The sequence below is a fragment of the Symphalangus syndactylus genome, chromosome 1 (genome assembly GCF_028878055.3).
Source record: "Symphalangus syndactylus isolate Jambi chromosome 1, NHGRI_mSymSyn1-v2.1_pri, whole genome shotgun sequence".
Taxonomy (NCBI): Eukaryota; Metazoa; Chordata; class Mammalia; order Primates; family Hylobatidae; genus Symphalangus; species Symphalangus syndactylus.
The window spans coordinates 89312708-89329350 of NC_072423.2; positions in this window are offsets into that span (position 1 = coordinate 89312708).

The following is a 16643-nucleotide window of genomic DNA, read 5'->3' on the forward strand; positions in this document are numbered from 1 at the left end:
AGATGGAGAAACTTGGCCCAGATGGAGCTGAGCGAAGTTACGCAGCAGATCTTTGATGGACATGAGGCTAGAACCTAGGGCTTGGGCTATCACCGCACTACCCATGACATCCTTCCCCAGCCTGCCCCACCTGCTTTCCTAGGAGCCTGAGAGCAGGAACAAGGCCAACTCCTATCTGCATCCAGCACCCTGACTTCCTGGTTCCCAAATTTATCATCTCCCCTAGCCTATGAGATAATTCTGGAAACTAACCCCAACCCCACCCCGGGAGCCTTGAAGAAACCTCAAAGCCACACCCTCTTCCTTCTCCGTCTCCATGAGCTTAAGGCAGGTCACAGAGGCAGGACAGCATTGCCCTCATTTACTCTTCATTCATTCCACAGGTAAAGACTGAGTCCCTACAATGCTACATCCAGGGGCAAACCACCATGAGCAAACCCCAGCCTCTCAGAGCTCGGCCTCTGGTGGGAGAGACAGGCACTAATCCAACGATCACACCTGCGAACGTATAACTACCATAAAGGGAAATTGAGAGGCATTATGAGAGAATGTGATGGAGACCTAATCTGGAATACAGGGCATGGCCAGAAGGAGAGGCTGCGTGAGAAGAGGCCTGCAGGTGTCTGAGCTGTCCTGGCCCTGCCATTTCTCTTAGCTCTTCCCAGCCAAAACCCTTAGCCTACCCCTCACCTCCCCTCATGGCTGTGATCACTTCCTCCCCACCTCCTCACTTCCTTCCAAACAGTTCGATTGCCTTGCATCCGTTCAGAAGCAGATTGTCCCCAAGGTGTGTCAGAGGCCCCTGCCAGGTGCTGGACGCTCTTATCAGTTAGGGTTCCCCCATAGAAACAGAATCAGTGAGACACGTAGACTAAGATTCATTGCAAGGAATTGGCTTATACGATTAGGGGGAGCTGCAGGAGCAAGTGTACAATTGGCAGAGCAGACACTCAGGAAGGCAGAGCTGGAGCTGCTGTCCACAGGGGGAATAACTTCATCAGGGGAACCTCAGTTCTATTCTTTAAGCTTTCCAACGGAATCAGGCCCACCCAGATTATCTAGGAAAATCTCCCTTACTTACAGCCAACTCATTGTGGATTCAATCACACCTGCAAAATACTTTCACGGGTTTTTTTTTTTTTTTTTTTTTTTGACACAGAGTCTCACTCTGTCGCCCAAGCTGGAGTGCAATGGCAGGATCTTGGCTCACTGCAACCTCCACCTCCAGGGTTCAAGCGATTCTCCTGCCTCAGCCTCCTGAGTAGCTGGGATTACAGGCACGTGCCACCATGTCCAGCTAATTTTTTGTATTTTTAGTAGAGACAGGGTTTCACCATGTTGGTCAGGCTGGTCTCAAATTCCTGACCTCGTGATCCGCCTGCCTCGGCCTCCCAAAGTGCTGGGGTTACTGGCGTAAGCCACCGCGCCCGGCCTACTTTCACAGGTATTAACACCTAGATCAATGCTTGGTCGAATTGCTGGGGATGTAGCCCAGTGAAACTGACACATCAGAAGATCATCACAGGCACACAGAGGCAAGAGGAGTTGCAGAACAAGTGGACAGGACTGGCAGTCACAGAATTATCTTTGGCAGCCTGGAGGCTGGAAGTCGTCAAACATCCCCACGTTAAATTTTATTCCACTCCAATAGCTAACCTTTACTGAGTGCTTACTCTATGCCAGACACCATTCTAAGCACTTTGGCAAGAAGTCCTCACAAAAAGCAGTTTATGGATTAGGAGACTCAGGCACAAAGGAGTTAAGTAATTTCCTGAAAGTCACATAGCAAGAAAGTGGTAGAACCAGGAATCACACTCCATTGGATGCCAGAACCTGAATTTATGACTCGTGGCTGCTCTGCAATGCTGCCTCCATTTGTCAGTTTATTTGTGCCAGAAGTGGCTGAGCAGTTTATCAGCATCTCTTCATCCTCAGGGATCTTTCTCTTTTTTTTTTTGAAACAGAGCCTTGCTCTGTTGCCCAGGCTGGAGTGCAGTGGCATGACCTCGGCTCAATACAACCTCCTCTTCCTGGGTTCAAGCGATTCTCCTGCCTCAGCCTCCCGGGTATCTGGGATTACAGGCACACACTCGCAGCTAATTTTTGTATTTTTAGTAGAGACGGGGTTTCACCGTGTTGGTCAGACTGGTCTCGAACTCCTGACCTCGAGTGATCCACCCGCCTCAGCCTTCCAAAGTGCTGGGATTATAGGCATGAGCCACCAGGCCCGGTCATCCTCAAGGATCTTCTCAGAAAAGGGCTGTGGTTGTCTCCATTTTACAGATAAAGATATGGAGGCCTAGAGAGGCTGCTTAATGCAGCTTCATGGTGGCAGAAACAGGACTCAAGCCTTCGTCTGATCAATGACAAAGTCCAGGCTCTTCTGTCTCTGAAACAGAAATGAAAAGGCCCTTCTGCAAGGTGGCTCCAGGGAGTGAAAAAGTCAACATAAGACAACACAGTGAAATTAGGAGGCCGGGCACCAGGTGTCATAGGAACACAGAGGAGCAAGCCACATTCGGCCTGGGCTGGGGCAGCCAGGGAAGTGCTGTAGGAGGATTAGATGCCTGAGCTGAGTCCCAGGGGGAAGAATGATATTCCAGGCACAGGGCAAGCATGGGCAAAGGCATGAGATGAGAGAAGCAGGGAGCAAGTGTGGCCTCCAAACACAGGAAACTCCCATTACACAAAGGTTAGCATCCCAAGCCAGTGGATAAGATAAAAATCATGTAGGGGATAGCCGGGCGCAGTGGCTTACGCCTGTAATCCCAGCACTTTGGGAGGCCAAGGCGGGCGATCACCCCAGGTCAGGAGTTCGAGACCAGCCTGGCCAACTTGGCAAAACCCTGTCTCTACTAAAAATACAAAAATTAACTGGTCACGGTGGTGCACGCCTGTGGTCCCAGCTACTTGGGAGGCTGAAGCAGGAGAACTGCTTGAACCCAGAAAGCAGAGGTTGCAGTGAGCTGAGATCCCGCCACTGCACTCCAGCCTGGGCGACAGAGGAAGACTCCATCTCAAAAAAAAAAAATCAAGTGGGGTCAAAGTTGTCCTTGAAGATCTCTTAAATTTCCCAAATAGTTTAATAACACAACACAGACCAACTGCGGGAACACCACATTCCCTCTCCCGCACAGACTCACTCCGGGCATCAGCTCATGGAGAGGAAGCTCGTGGGAATGTCCTAGCTATTTAAACTTTACTTTTTTCTACCCCAACTTCTTGGGCAGGGTGGGAGGTAAGGGGGACAGAGCATGATGGTTGAACCTCTGAGGAGGTTCCACATCTTGTCTGGGGTCTGCTTAAAGTTGACATGACAACTGGTAGGGATGTCGCAGCAGTGGGACCAGCTCAGAGGTCCCACATGGATCAGAACCACCTGGGAAGCCTTTAAAATCCCCAGCCCCCTCCCAACCCGCCCCCACCTCTAACAGCTCCCATTTATTTAGTCTAGAGCAGTGGTTCTAATTGGCAACGTCTGGAGACATTTTTCGTTGTAATGATGGGGATGGGGATGCTTCTGGCATCTTGGGTAGAGGGCGAGGACGCTGCTAGACATCCTATATGCTAGGGGCAGCCCTACAACAGAGAAGCACCCAGCCCCAAATGCCAGTACTGCTGAGGCTGGGGAACCTTGTGCTAGGATGAGGCCCCAGAGTCCAGATTGTGCTGTAGGCCATAGGGAGCCATTGGTTTGTGTCCTGGGAAGATCTGTCTAGGACCGCAGTATAGAAAGTCTGGATAATTTCCTACTTGGATAGGAGCCAGCAATGCCCCACTGGCTCATCAGCTCCTGTGCAAACCACACTCCAGGCTCTGAGGAACTTCTTTCCTATTTAATCCTGCCCTTTACCCTTCCCACAGTGAGTCCCCTGCCCTGCTCTGGCCAGCAGTTCTTGCCCTCAGAGAGGTCAAGTGCCTTGCCTAAGGTGGCACAGCAGGTGAGTGGTAGAGCTGGGTCAGGGCTATAAGGGACTTGCCCAGGTGAGGGGGCTCACACAGGGCCACACAAAGGACCTGTCTGCCCAAAGCCTCGCTGGCCATCAAAGCTAGGGCCAGTCCACACGAGGTGAGGAGCCAGCCTGGCTACAAAAGGATGCAGGAAGGTGAGGGACGGAGGGAAGAGAGGGCTGAGAAAAAAGTAGTGACAGAGGGAGGTGTGGCCATGGGAAGCAAGAGAAGCCGTGGGGGTGAGGATGATTCCAAGATGAAAGAAGACAGCCCAAGAGCGTGTGCGAGTGCCTCTGCCTGTCACATGAATGGCGTGTGCGTGGGTGTGTGCCTGTGTATGTGTGGGAGGTGTGTGTGTCCTGCTGCATCATCACCCTCTTTACTCACAGCAATGTTGTCAGGCACCTATCAAATAAAGTAGCTTCCCCGCCTTCTCAGGATGATTTCACACGGAAACCACAGGCTGAGGCACGTGATGCTCCACCATGGAATTAAAGGGCACCACAGGCAAATAAAACCTTCCATGTCTCTACCTTTCTTAACCGAGTGAAACCTGGCTGTGAACCCCACCCGCCTGCTTTTCTCAGTCACTGTTGTGTTCTGCCCAGCTCCACTGGGTCCTATGGAAACTCCAGGGCTTTGTCCTTATAATAGTGGGGAGGGGGCAGGACCACATCCATGGTGGGCTCTGTTGCCCCTTTGGCTACACAATGCTGCTGACCACCCTGGGTATGCCCCTCACACCCTCGGGGTGGGCTGGGCTGGGCCTGCCAGTGAGCCCCTGCCCCCTGCCCTGGAGTCCGCGTGCAGAGTGATCCATCCCCGCGCGCCACCATTTGTGAACCCGCACCCACCACCCTCCAGGTTTCCAGGCCTCCCACCTCCCCCAGAAACGGCCAGTCTGTATTTCCTAGCCAAGCTCCCATCTCTCTTCTCTTCTCCCTCAGCCCCCTTCAGACCACTCCATTTTATTTTTTTGATGGGCCAAATCTTCCCCAGAATACCTGCCTTTGGAACAAGTAGGGCAGTCCTCGAGACTCAAAGATGACGTTGCTGCCCTGGTTGTCTCCTCACTCACTCAGACGAGAAAACCCTAGACCTCAGACCTTGACAGACTTCTCCGTTCTCTCCAGGAAGGGGAGGCAGCGAGCCTAGAGGCTGGAGCACAAAGGTGAAAAAAGGCACAGCTGATTTCTCTCCTGGCCTCTGCCCCTCCAACGAGCAGGAAAGGCAGTTGTTTCTTTGCTGCAGAGACTCCCTGGCACCTGTCCTGACTCCAGGGCAATGCTCAGGGAAACTCCAATTGCGAAGGGGACAGGCCCTGTCTGTGAGCTGATTATGGCCTGTTACTCTTGTGCTAGAGGAGGAAACGAAGGCCTGAGCTCAAGGGGACTGTGCGAGGTCTCTGGCCTGTGGATGCAGCAGGGCAACACCGTCCTCCCATTCCCAACCCCACATGCTCTGCCCCTCGGTGAGCCACAGCCTCTGCCTCCCTGCCCCCGCCACCCACCAGGCCTTCCCAGGACACGACTTCGTTGGACATCCACGCGGCTGCCTCCACTCACTTTCCTCCCCAGGCCATCATTGCCACCCAAAATCCTGCAAGACTCCTCCAAGAGGAGCTCCCAGAGAACAAGAGATCCCCCACCCCCCATCTGTGGGAGAATGTGGCTTCAGGGGCTCTGAAGAGAGGAAGGGAAGGAAGAACGGAGCCAGGGCTCCTTGGCAGCCTGATTTATCTCTGAGTCTGACTCACCTGTGAGTCCAGAGAGCCATATGCAATGCAGCTAACCCACCTGCCCCAGAGGCATGGCTGCTTTCTGGGTGGGGCAAAGAGAAAAGCCTGGAAGAGCATGTGTATTATCCACGTGTCCCTTCAGTAGTGGCCTCTGCAGCCAGTAGAGAACCCCACCAGCCTCCTCTCCTTTTCAGAAATCTCTTGCTCCAGCCACACCCAAAACCTGGCATCCACCCCGCACCGCCACCTCCAAATGTCCTGGGTCTCCACTCCCCTCTGTCTGGTTCTTCTGCTTGGAAATCTCGCAGCCCACATCCCACCCCATCCCCCTCCTCATCCTTCCTTCTTATCCCCAATACACACCTTGTTGTGTGTGTGGTGCCTTGTTGTGGCCTGGCTCTCATGTGTGCTGTCCAGGTTCTTGTTGTTTGTTTTAAGATGGAGTCTCGCTCTGTCCCCCAGGCTGGAGTGCAATGGCGCAATCTCGGCTCACTGCAACCTCCGCCTCCTAGGTCAAGTGATTCTCCCTCCTCAGTCTCCCGAGTAGCTGAGATTACAGGCATAAGTCACCATGCCCAGCTTTTTTACTGTCCAGTTTTAAGGATCTCACACAGCCCTTCAGGGCTCAGGTAAGTGGCATGAGTTATAAAGTGGGTGCAAGACAACAGTGAGTGGCCGTCAATTAGAAAGGGCTTGTCCCTTAGTTCTAAAAAATAAAAAAAAATAAATGGGCAAAACCCAAGAAGCAGAAAGGTCAAATTCCAAGGACCACAGACAATTGCCCTTTGGTCTATGCATATCTTCCCTACTGAACCACAAGCTCCTTCAGCACAGTGACATCTTTTATTGTCTTTTATAATAAAACACAGATTAAGGGCTTGGCTAGTTAAACTGAATTCAGATTTTCTCTACCATGCCTTTGCACATAATCTTGGAGAAACAACACGTTGGGTGGAACTGGCAATGGCCACAGCTCTCACCAAATCTCTGTCATGGCCTGGGTATGAATTAGAATCCCTAAAGAATGGCAAAGTATTGTTGACAACGTAACTGAATTTCCAAATTAACATCTTAATTCTCCTCGAAACTCTCTCCTTCCTGGCTTCCTCCATACCAGTGCTCTTGGAACACTCCAGCCATCTGGCTGGCCCCTCTGGTCACTGGGCATCCCCACCTGAACATGACCCAAGACGTGAGTGCCTAAACCCACGTGCCGTCCTAAACCGTCTGTACCGTGGCCGTGCTGAGACCCACTTGGTCTACACCGGGGAGATGCTGTCTTGAGGGACATGTGAGAACAGGGAGGTGGCTAGGGAAGAAGATGTTTACAAAAGCTTATAGCTCAGCGCCAAGGTAGAACCGGCTGGGACAAGTGCCCATGGTGCTGCCAGATTCTGGTGGTGGCAGCCGATGCTGCAGGAAGGAAGCGCAGCGGTGAGGCTTCTGGATCCTGGCTGACAACTATAGCCTTACATGTGCTGGGAGACGGTGGTTATAGCAGCTCCCTCCATCAAGGGGCTTCCACAAGCTCCTTTCCCCGACCCTCATGACAGGACTGAGGAGGCAGGGAAGAGAATGACCCCGTGTCACAGATGAGGAAACTGAGGCCCAGAGAACTAAGGTGACCTGGCTGAGATCACATCCATCCCCAGAATCCAGGTACGACTCCTGGGCAACCTTCTCCCCAGGGAAGACCAGAGCTACGAGAAGGACTCAGCCCAAAGCACAAGGTCTGGGGGCTCAGGCTACCGCCACCTGGTCTGTGGAGGGCTGTGGGCAGAGAGGAAAGCCTGGATCACCAGAGAAAGCACAGAAGGAAAAACTTAAAAGGAGCACGGGGTCACACGGGCTTCTTCTGGGCTGACTAAAGGTGAGTGGCCTTGGCCCTTCCTTCTTCTCCCGGCTCCAGTACCTGAACCCAGCTCAGGAACTTCCCACGACCACAGCAGCCACTCCCAGGATCCACCCACGCAGGCACCACAGCCACCAGCCATGGCCTGCACTCAAGGCATCTGCTGCTCCTGGGAGCTGAGCTCCTCCCAGCATCTGACCTCCGGGGCTCTGCCATCTTCCCCTTCTCCTGGCTGCAGGGTTGGCCTTCCCTTTGTAACACCCAGCCCCAGAGGTCACTACCCCCACCCTCATACACACCCCAGTATGGAGACCGGTCTGCTCTTTCTAAGAAACATCCCTCAATGTTGCTGTTGTGCTATCAACAAAAAGTTGACATGTGGCTCAGGTCACATCCACCTGGATTTAGTGACTAAAGTTGCATATCTTGTCCGTGTGTGTGCACAGCAGGGACCCTAAGGTGTCTCACGTCCGTATGTGTGGATGGACAAGTGGGCAAGAGTATCCACCTGCTCTCCCACTTAATGGATTTGTTACTGGAAACCCTGCTGCTAAATGAGAAGCTGTTAAATAAAAATATTTTCATGAATGCGGCCAGGCACAGTGGCTCACGCTTGCAATCCCAGCACTTTGGGAGACCGAGGCAGGAAGATCACTTAAAGTCAGGAATTCGAGACCAGCCTGGCCAACATGGCGAAACCTCGTCTCTACTAAAAATACACAAGTTAGCCAAGCATGGTGGCGCACGCCTGTAATTCCAGCTACTCAGAAGGCTGAGGCACGTGAATTGCTTGAACCTGGGAGGCAGAGGTTGCAGTGAGCCAAGATCGTGCCACTGCATTCCAGCCTAGGTGATAAAGTGAGACTTTGTCTAAAAAAGAAATATATTTTCATGAATGCAAATGGGAAAAATGTATTCCATCCCAACCCAAGGCACCCAAGCAATTCTCAGAAAAATTTTCAGTGCATACAAGTGTATAGGTAGTAAGCAATCAGAATGTATTCAGGAGTCCCCCCTGACATGAGGTTCCACTTTCTGTGATTTCAGTTATCCATGGTCCATCACAGTCCAGAAATAGCTGGCTGGACGCAGTGGCTCATGCCTGTAATCCCAGCACCTTGGGAGGCCAAGGCAGGTGGATCACCTGAGGTCAGGAATTCAAGACCAGCCTGGCTAATATGGCGAAACATCATCTTTACTAAAAATACAAAAATTAGTCAGGCGTGGTGGCATGTGCCTGTAATCCCAGCTACTTCGGAGGCTGAGGCATGAGAATCGCTTGAACCTGGGAGGCTGAGGCATGAGAATCGCTTGAACCTGGGAGGCAGAGGCTGAGGCATGAGAATCGCTTGAACCTGGGAGGCAGAGGCTGCAGTGAGCCGAGATCGTGCCACTGCACTCCAGCCTGGGCAACAGAGTGAGACTCTGTCTCAAAAGAAAAAAAAAAATGTTGAGTACAGTATATTTGGAGCGACCACATTCATATAACTTTTTCTTTTTTTTTGTTTTGTTTTGAGATGGAGTCTCACTCTGTCACCCAGGCTAGAGTGCAGTGGTGTGATCTCGGCTCACTGCAACCTCCGCTTCCTGGGTTCAGGTGATTCTCCTGACTCAGCCTCCCAAGGAGCTGGAATTACAGGCTCGTGCCACCACGCCTGGCTTTTTTTTTTTTTTATTTTTAGTAGAGACAGGGTTTTGCTATGTTGGCCAGGTTGGTCTCAAACTCCTGAACTCAAGTGATCCGCCCACCTCAGCCTCCCAAAGTGATAAAACTTTTATTACAGTATATTTTAATTCTATTATTTTTCATCTCTTACTGAGCCTAACTTATAAATTAAACTTTATCATAGGTATGTACATGTTGGAAAAAACATAGTCTATGTATATACATAGACTATGTATATGAGAAAACTGAGTCCCAGAAGATATGATGGCCAAGAGTGCCAACTCGGGGCCAGACCGTCTGGGTTTGACTCTTGGCTCTTTCCTTCCCTAGCTGTGTGATCTTAGGCAAGTTACTTAACCTCTCTGGACCTCCACTTCCTCAAATGTAAAATAGGGCTAATGCTAATTCCCACCTCACAGGGTTGTGGTGAAGACTCTATGAGTTAATATATGCAAAGCTCTACCTTAGAATACAGACTCCTTCTAGAAGACACTCTGAAAGTGCTGCCTGATTGAATACCTTCCCCAAGGCCTCACATGAGCAAATTGTATAGCACTGATTCAGAAGGAAATGACACAACCCAGACACCTCGCCCTGGAGGAGCAAGAGAGCAGCGCTTCCTGGTTCCCACCTCTGTCACATGACAGCCTATAGCAGAATGCATATCCCAGTAACTGGGAGACTCCAAAACAGTCACCATATGTCCCCGTGGCATAGACCTAGTTTGCAACCAATGTCCCATCTAAACAGATGTTTCTGTTTGGAGGATAAATTATATCCCTGTAAACCCTGGTAGAGTGGCTCTCTACACACAGGCAGCTCCAGAGACTTGCGACATACAGCCACCAGGTGGCGATGTAGCATCGAGCACTGAACTTGAGCACCTGCTCTGGGCAAAGAATTCATGAATGCCCTGGCCAGGCAGATACCAGTCTCAGATATTTGCGGGCACCTGCTGAGGCTGCTGGTACCAGCGGGGTCAGCTCCACTCCACCTGTGTCTAATTTCCGAACAAGTGGGATATCTCGATCTACCCAGAGTCATCTTGAAAGCAGAGAGCAAAACCCACTCAAGCAGAAGATAACATCTGAGTGTTGCATAATCTTTGGTTTGGAGCAGAGAACAAAAGAGCAGCAGAATAACACTTCAATCGATCAGCCCCTGCCCTGTATAGAAGGTACTTGTAATGATCTGAAATTTCTGGCTTATTTTCAAAGAATAGAAAAATTAGGCCTGGGCTAGAGAGGAGACTCGTTCTTGATTTAGGTCAAGTGCCTAAAACACAGAGGCAAAGCAGTATGGGTAAAACTGTACACACTTTGGAAGCAGAATACTAGATTTAAATCCTCACTGTGCCACTTACCAGCTGCCTGTCCCTGGGCAAGTTTCTCCACCTCTGAAAAATAGGGCAGCAATATTAACTTCCTCATGGGGTTACTGTGAGAATTAAATGGGGTAATATCTGCCAAAGCCTTCGTAGCTACTCTGGAAAGAATCTCAGAGAATTAAATGGGGTAATATCTGCCAAAGCCTTCGTAGCTACTCTGGAAAGAATCTCAATCATTTAAACTGCCAGTGGAAGTGATCCATTTTTATGATGTTTAATTAACTGCAATAAAATGTGTTCTCATCAAGACTGCTGACCATTCTTACATCCTGAAAGCTTACCCTAAGTGACGTACTTTTCAATTGGTAAACATGGGAATGGGCCTTTTTGGGGAAAGGATCTGCTCATTTCTATAACTGCCCTTTGAAAGAATGCACCACGGCATCGGAGATCCAGAAGAATGGGCCTCGTTGATCCAGTGGAGTTGCTCTGTCCTTGAGGGGCTCACGTTCTGTTTGCTCCATGAGAACAGAGAAGGAAGACTGTTGACTCAGGGGAGGGCTCATCTCACCAACCTGGCATTGTATGAGCCCGCTGAATCAGATTTGGGGCTGGTTTCGGTCACCACTAGAGTGTCAGAGAAACTCAGTGGTAGAGAAAGCAGAGATTTTCCCTATCACATGGTCGATAGGAACCAAGAAATCAAGAAACCAGGAACCAAGCTGATCCATGCTTCAGGAAAGGTCTCATAATTTGCTCCTGGTATGCTCCTCCTTGGTCACCAAGGCACGGTTTCCGGGGGTTGCCATTGAGATGAAGCCACCATATTGATTGAAAGGGATGACCATCACTTAGGCAGATCTCGCACTGTGCAAGGGTCAGAGCTTTAGAGGAAATGAGAGAATAGGGAGAAGTGAACAGAGAGGAAGCCAAATATTAGAGGAAATGAGAGAATAGGGATAAGTGAACAGAGAGGAAGAGAGGGGAAGTGACTCACTATGAAACTGTGATTTTTCAGGTCTTAGGAACTGAGAGTCCATATGTTTGGGATGTAAATATGTGTGCCTACGCATCTGTCTGTCTAAGCTCTTCTTCCATACGCAGGGATGAAGCCCGCAGCTTTCACCCACTGGCAACATATGCACAGGGTCTATAGCTCTCCCATCTAAATGCAGCCCCATGAAGCTGAGATGGCTCATAGCCAGGGAATAGGGGCCAGATTCTGAGTTGAGAAGTCCTGAGTTCAAGTCCTGTGACTTAACATGTGGGTAACATTCAGCAAGTCAGGTAACCTCTCTGAGATGCCATCTCCTCGCCTGTAAAATGCGGGAATTCATTCTTGCTCAGCCTTCCTCAAAGGATAATTTTCAGATTCAGGTGTTTATTATCTGTGTCCCCAAGATGCCATAAGATCCACTAAGGCAGGGACCATGATTGCTCTCTTCCCTGTTGTACCTCTTCATGACACCTGTCACAAACATTCAAAAAAGACTTGAACAAATGAACGATAGTATGATGAACTCAGCCCCTGCCCTAGACAGAAGGCAAAGAAAGAAAGAAAGCTCTTGCATTGCTCATTCCTTCCCACCAGATACTGCTCCTTAAAGTGTGGTCTGTGGACCAGTGGCAGCAGCATCACCTGAGAGCTTGTCAGAAATGCAAATTCAGTCTGGGCGCGGTGGCTCACGCCTGTAATCCCAGCACTTTGGGAGGCCGAGGCGGGCGGATCACCCGAGGTCAGGAATTTGAACCCAGTCTGGCCAACATGGCGAAACCCTGTCTCTACCAAAATTACAAAACTTAGCTGACGTGGTGGTGCATGCCTGGAGTGCCAGCTACTTGGGAGGCTAAGGCAGGAGAATCGCTTGAACCCGGGAGGCAGAGGTTGCCGTGAGCCAAGATCACACCACCGCACTCCAGCCTGGGTGACAGAGTGAGACTCCATCTCAAAAAAAAAAAAAGAAATGCAAATTCATGAATCTTAATTTGGGGGGGTCGGAGCCCAGGAATCTGTGTTTTAACACACCCTCCATGATTCCAACACTCACTGACGTTTGAAAAGCATTGCTGTTGGACACACTGGGGTGAGGTTGGAATGGGGTATGAGATGCCATGCCCCCTTCTTGAGTTAACTACTTTCTACCTGGTTCAGGTGTTCATTACCCAACCCACCCCACCTCTTCTTGGCCTGCCTTGGAGCAGAAGAAATGCTATGGAGGCTGGCAGGGGCCTGAGGAGGGAGAGGAGGTCTTGCCTCCTCCTCCCCCTCTCCATGGTGACCTGGGGGTAGCAGGTCTGGCCCCTTCCTGTTTTAGCAGAACCTGCAGATACCATGAGAGGATCAGGAGATAAGCTCTGCTCTCCTCAGCCCCGAGCAGGGGCAGATAAATGACAGCTTTGCAAAGTGGGCCTCTCCCAGCCAGGCAGCTTCCCTGCACCCTGGCAATGCCCTGTAGGGGCAGCTGGGAGGTCTCAAGCTGGGATTTCAAGTACCGCTCCATCCTCCCCCATCCCTTGGCCCCTCTACTGAGGTCTCTTCCCACCTCCTCTCAAGGGTCTGAAACTGATAGTGAGCTGTTGGAAGCACACAGCACAGATGAGCCTCTGAGATAAGCATGCACGATAAGAACTCACACGATCACCCTGGTCGTGTTCCACGTTCTCAGCGGCACCTGATTCGAGGTACCTAGAAGCAGCTCTTCACACATGCCAAAGAGAAAGTGGGGGTAACTACTGAAAGAGGAGAGGCAAAAACAAAATGCAACAGGGACAGATCCTGCACTACCCAAAAAAGCCAACCGTTCATGTCCAAGATCAGAGCAAGGGGATGTAGGGAGCAGGGGAGCCTGACAGCCACGGGAACCAGACTGAGGGTTTCAATCAGATGTCCACGGGGTGGCTTGAATGCGATCTTGACCACACTGATACAGATCATGGAGTAGGGAGGTGACAAATCCACTCAGCCGTCCATGGGGCAGTCAACCTTAGCGCCATTAGGAGCTCTGGGTCCCACATTCTGGAAGCATTGTAGAGAACTGGTGTCTTTCCCAAAGACTTATCATGTTATGGGAGGAACAGGAGATGTTTAACCTGGATAAAAGACAATTCTGGAAAAGCTGCAAGAAAACTGACTTCAAATACTTGAGACAGCTTTGAGCAAAAGACAAGCTTGGATCCTTGCAGTACAATGAAGATTAGCTGAGACCCAGTTGCACCTCTGCCCATCTGGGTCCTGCCTTCATTCCTGCCATGTTCAGCAACGTGCTGGTTGCCAATGACACCCCAGACTGAGTCAGCCCCATGTCCCAGTCCTGGGCCTGGTGCAGGGGGAGGTTTAGGGCTTAGAGTCAAGAAGCCCTGAGCTCCAGACCTCACCCTGCACCCTCTTTTTGTGTCACCCTGGCCCCAAAGCGCAGCCTCTCTGGGAGTGGGATTTCCTGGTCAGTAAAATGAGGATGATCACCCCAGCCCTGTAAGGTCGTAATGAGGATCCATTCATTCAACAAACACATGTCGAGCACTGTGCTCCTGCTGAAAATCGCCTCCCGAACTGGAGCTCTGGGGAGCACAGGAGCACCCAGAAGAGGCCTGGCGCGTGGTAAATGCTCAATTAACGCTGCCGGTGACCGCCAGGGGCCCTTTCTCTGCCCTTCTCTGAGTTGGCTTCTGCAGAAACCCAGCCTGAAACACTGGGGCAAGTAATGATTGGTCCAGGCATTGTTTCAAGCACTCTGCAAGTACACCACCACACCAGGCTCTTCTGAAAATTTCAGGAGTCTCCTCGGGGCCTCTGCACACCATGTATAATAACAATGACAAACTGAGCTCAGGTGGGAGTAGGGGGTTCTGGGCCAGAGCCCACCTGATGCTGAGGTTGACAAAGTGCCTCCAAGTGTTTGGGGGCCACCCAAAGGCCTCCTCTAAAACACATCTCCCTCTCTCTGGTGAAAACCTGAGATCACCCTCAAGTATTTCAGGCAAGTCTAGGTGTTGAACAGAAAGTCATGGGGACCCAGGTCCCTGACATCTGGGGACTGTCAGACTCTCTCAACTGCAGCACCCCTTAGCTGAGGGGAGGTCAATGACTCAGAGGAGAACACCTGATCCCTATCTTCCATCCATCTGCCAGCTCTTGGTTTCCGTCAGTCAGCAGATCTCAGCTTACATAAATAAGCTGGTATTGCTGATTCAGCACATTCTGCACGATGGTGTGTGCCAGGTGGTACCCAGCACCTCCCAGCACACAGACCAGGATCAGTGTGACGAATAGGTGAGCAAGGCCCATGTGGGGGCAGCTGCAAGGCAGCTAAGCATGCCACCTCTGGAACCACAATCCTGGCTCCTGAATGTGTCACTGTCTGATTTTGGGCAAGCACTTAGCCTTCCCATGCCTGTTTCCTTGCCTGGGTAACAGGCAGATTTACTGTTAAGAGTTGTGGCTCTGGAATCAGACAGTCTAGGTGTGGATCTTGCCTCTACCACTTATTTGCTGTGTGACCTTTACAAGTGTCTCAGCCTCTCTGTGCCTCAGTCTTTTCTTTTCTTTTCTTTTCTTTTCTTTTCTTTTTTTTTTTTTTTTTTTTTTTGAGACAGAGTCTTGCTCTGTCACCCAGGTTGGAGTGCAGTGGCATGATCTTGATTCACTGCAACCTCTACCTTCCAGGTTCAAGCAATTCTCCTGCCTCAGCCTTCTGAGTAGCTGGGACTAGAGGCGCCGGCCACCACACCCAGCTGATTTTTGTACTTTTAGTAGAGATGGGGTTTCATCATGTTGGCCAGGCTGGTCTTGAACTCCTGGCCTCCAGTGATCCGCCCGCCTCGGCCTCCCAAAGTACTGGGATTACAGGTGTGAGCCATCGCACTCGGCCTCTCAGTTTCTTTATCTGTAAACTGGGAGTAATAACAACTGCACCTGCCTCACAGGATTGTTGGGAGAAGCATTAAGAAATGGATTTGTACTTGCAGAGTGCTTGAAACAATGCCTGGACCAATCATTGCTGGCACCAGTGCTTCAGGCTAGGTTTCTGCAGAAGCCAACTCTGAGAAGAGGATTAAGTACAATATTTGTCTGCTCTGAGAATGACCTCAGCAAGCATCTATAAGAAAGTGGGGAAGAGACAGGGATGAAGCCAAAAGAAGGTGCATGAGCAGGTTACCTTTGTGGGCAATTCAAGTTCAATCCTGCTGGGGGCCTCTGGGGGCTGCAGAGAAGCCCCTCAGTATCCTACCACCTAAAGGCAAGAAAGCTGGGATATAGAAAGCTGCAATAAAAGCAAAGGCGCTGCCAGGCATAGTGGCTCATGCCTGTAATCCCAACACTTCGGGAGGCCGAGGCAGGAGGATCACTTGAGCCCAGGAGTTCAAGACCAGCCTGAGTAACACAGGGAGACTCCGTTCCTACAAAAAAATAAAAATAGCCAGGCATGGTGGCACGGGCCTGTGGTGCCAGCTACTCAGGAGGCTGAGGTGGGAGGATCCCTGGGGCCTGGGAGGTCAACCCTGCAGTGAGCTGTGATTGTGCCACTGTACTCCAGCCTGGACAAAAGAGCAAGACCCTGTCTCAAAAATAATAATTTTTAAAAGAAAGCAAAGGAGTGTAAGGGGACAGGGTCCCAACAGCGATCACCACACCAGGCTCTTCTGAAAATTTCAGGAGTCTCCTCTGGGCCTCTGCACACCATGTATAATGACAATGACAAACTGAGCTCATGTGGGAGTAGGGGGTTCTGGGCCAGAGCCCACCTGATGCTGAGGTTGACAAAGTGCCTCCAAATGTCTGGGGGCCACCCAAAGGCCTCCTCTAAAACACATCTCCCTCTGGTGAAAACCTGAGATCACCCTCTGAAGTATTTCAGGCTAGACTAGCATATGATCCAATCGGCACTGGAGAGTGATCCCTCCAGCTGGGGACAAGAGCTTAGGAGGCAGGGCAAGCCAAGGGGGACTGGAGCAGGGCAGAGGGGCGTACAGTCTCCTCCAGCACCCTGGCAACACCTGCCGGGCTTGGTTCTGAGTGTCGGATCATTGGGGTCTCCAGGCAGGGGCAGGGCATTTAAGGAACTGAATGGAACTCACTCCTCTGACAGTTGGGGGGTGGAAGAGCTGAGCG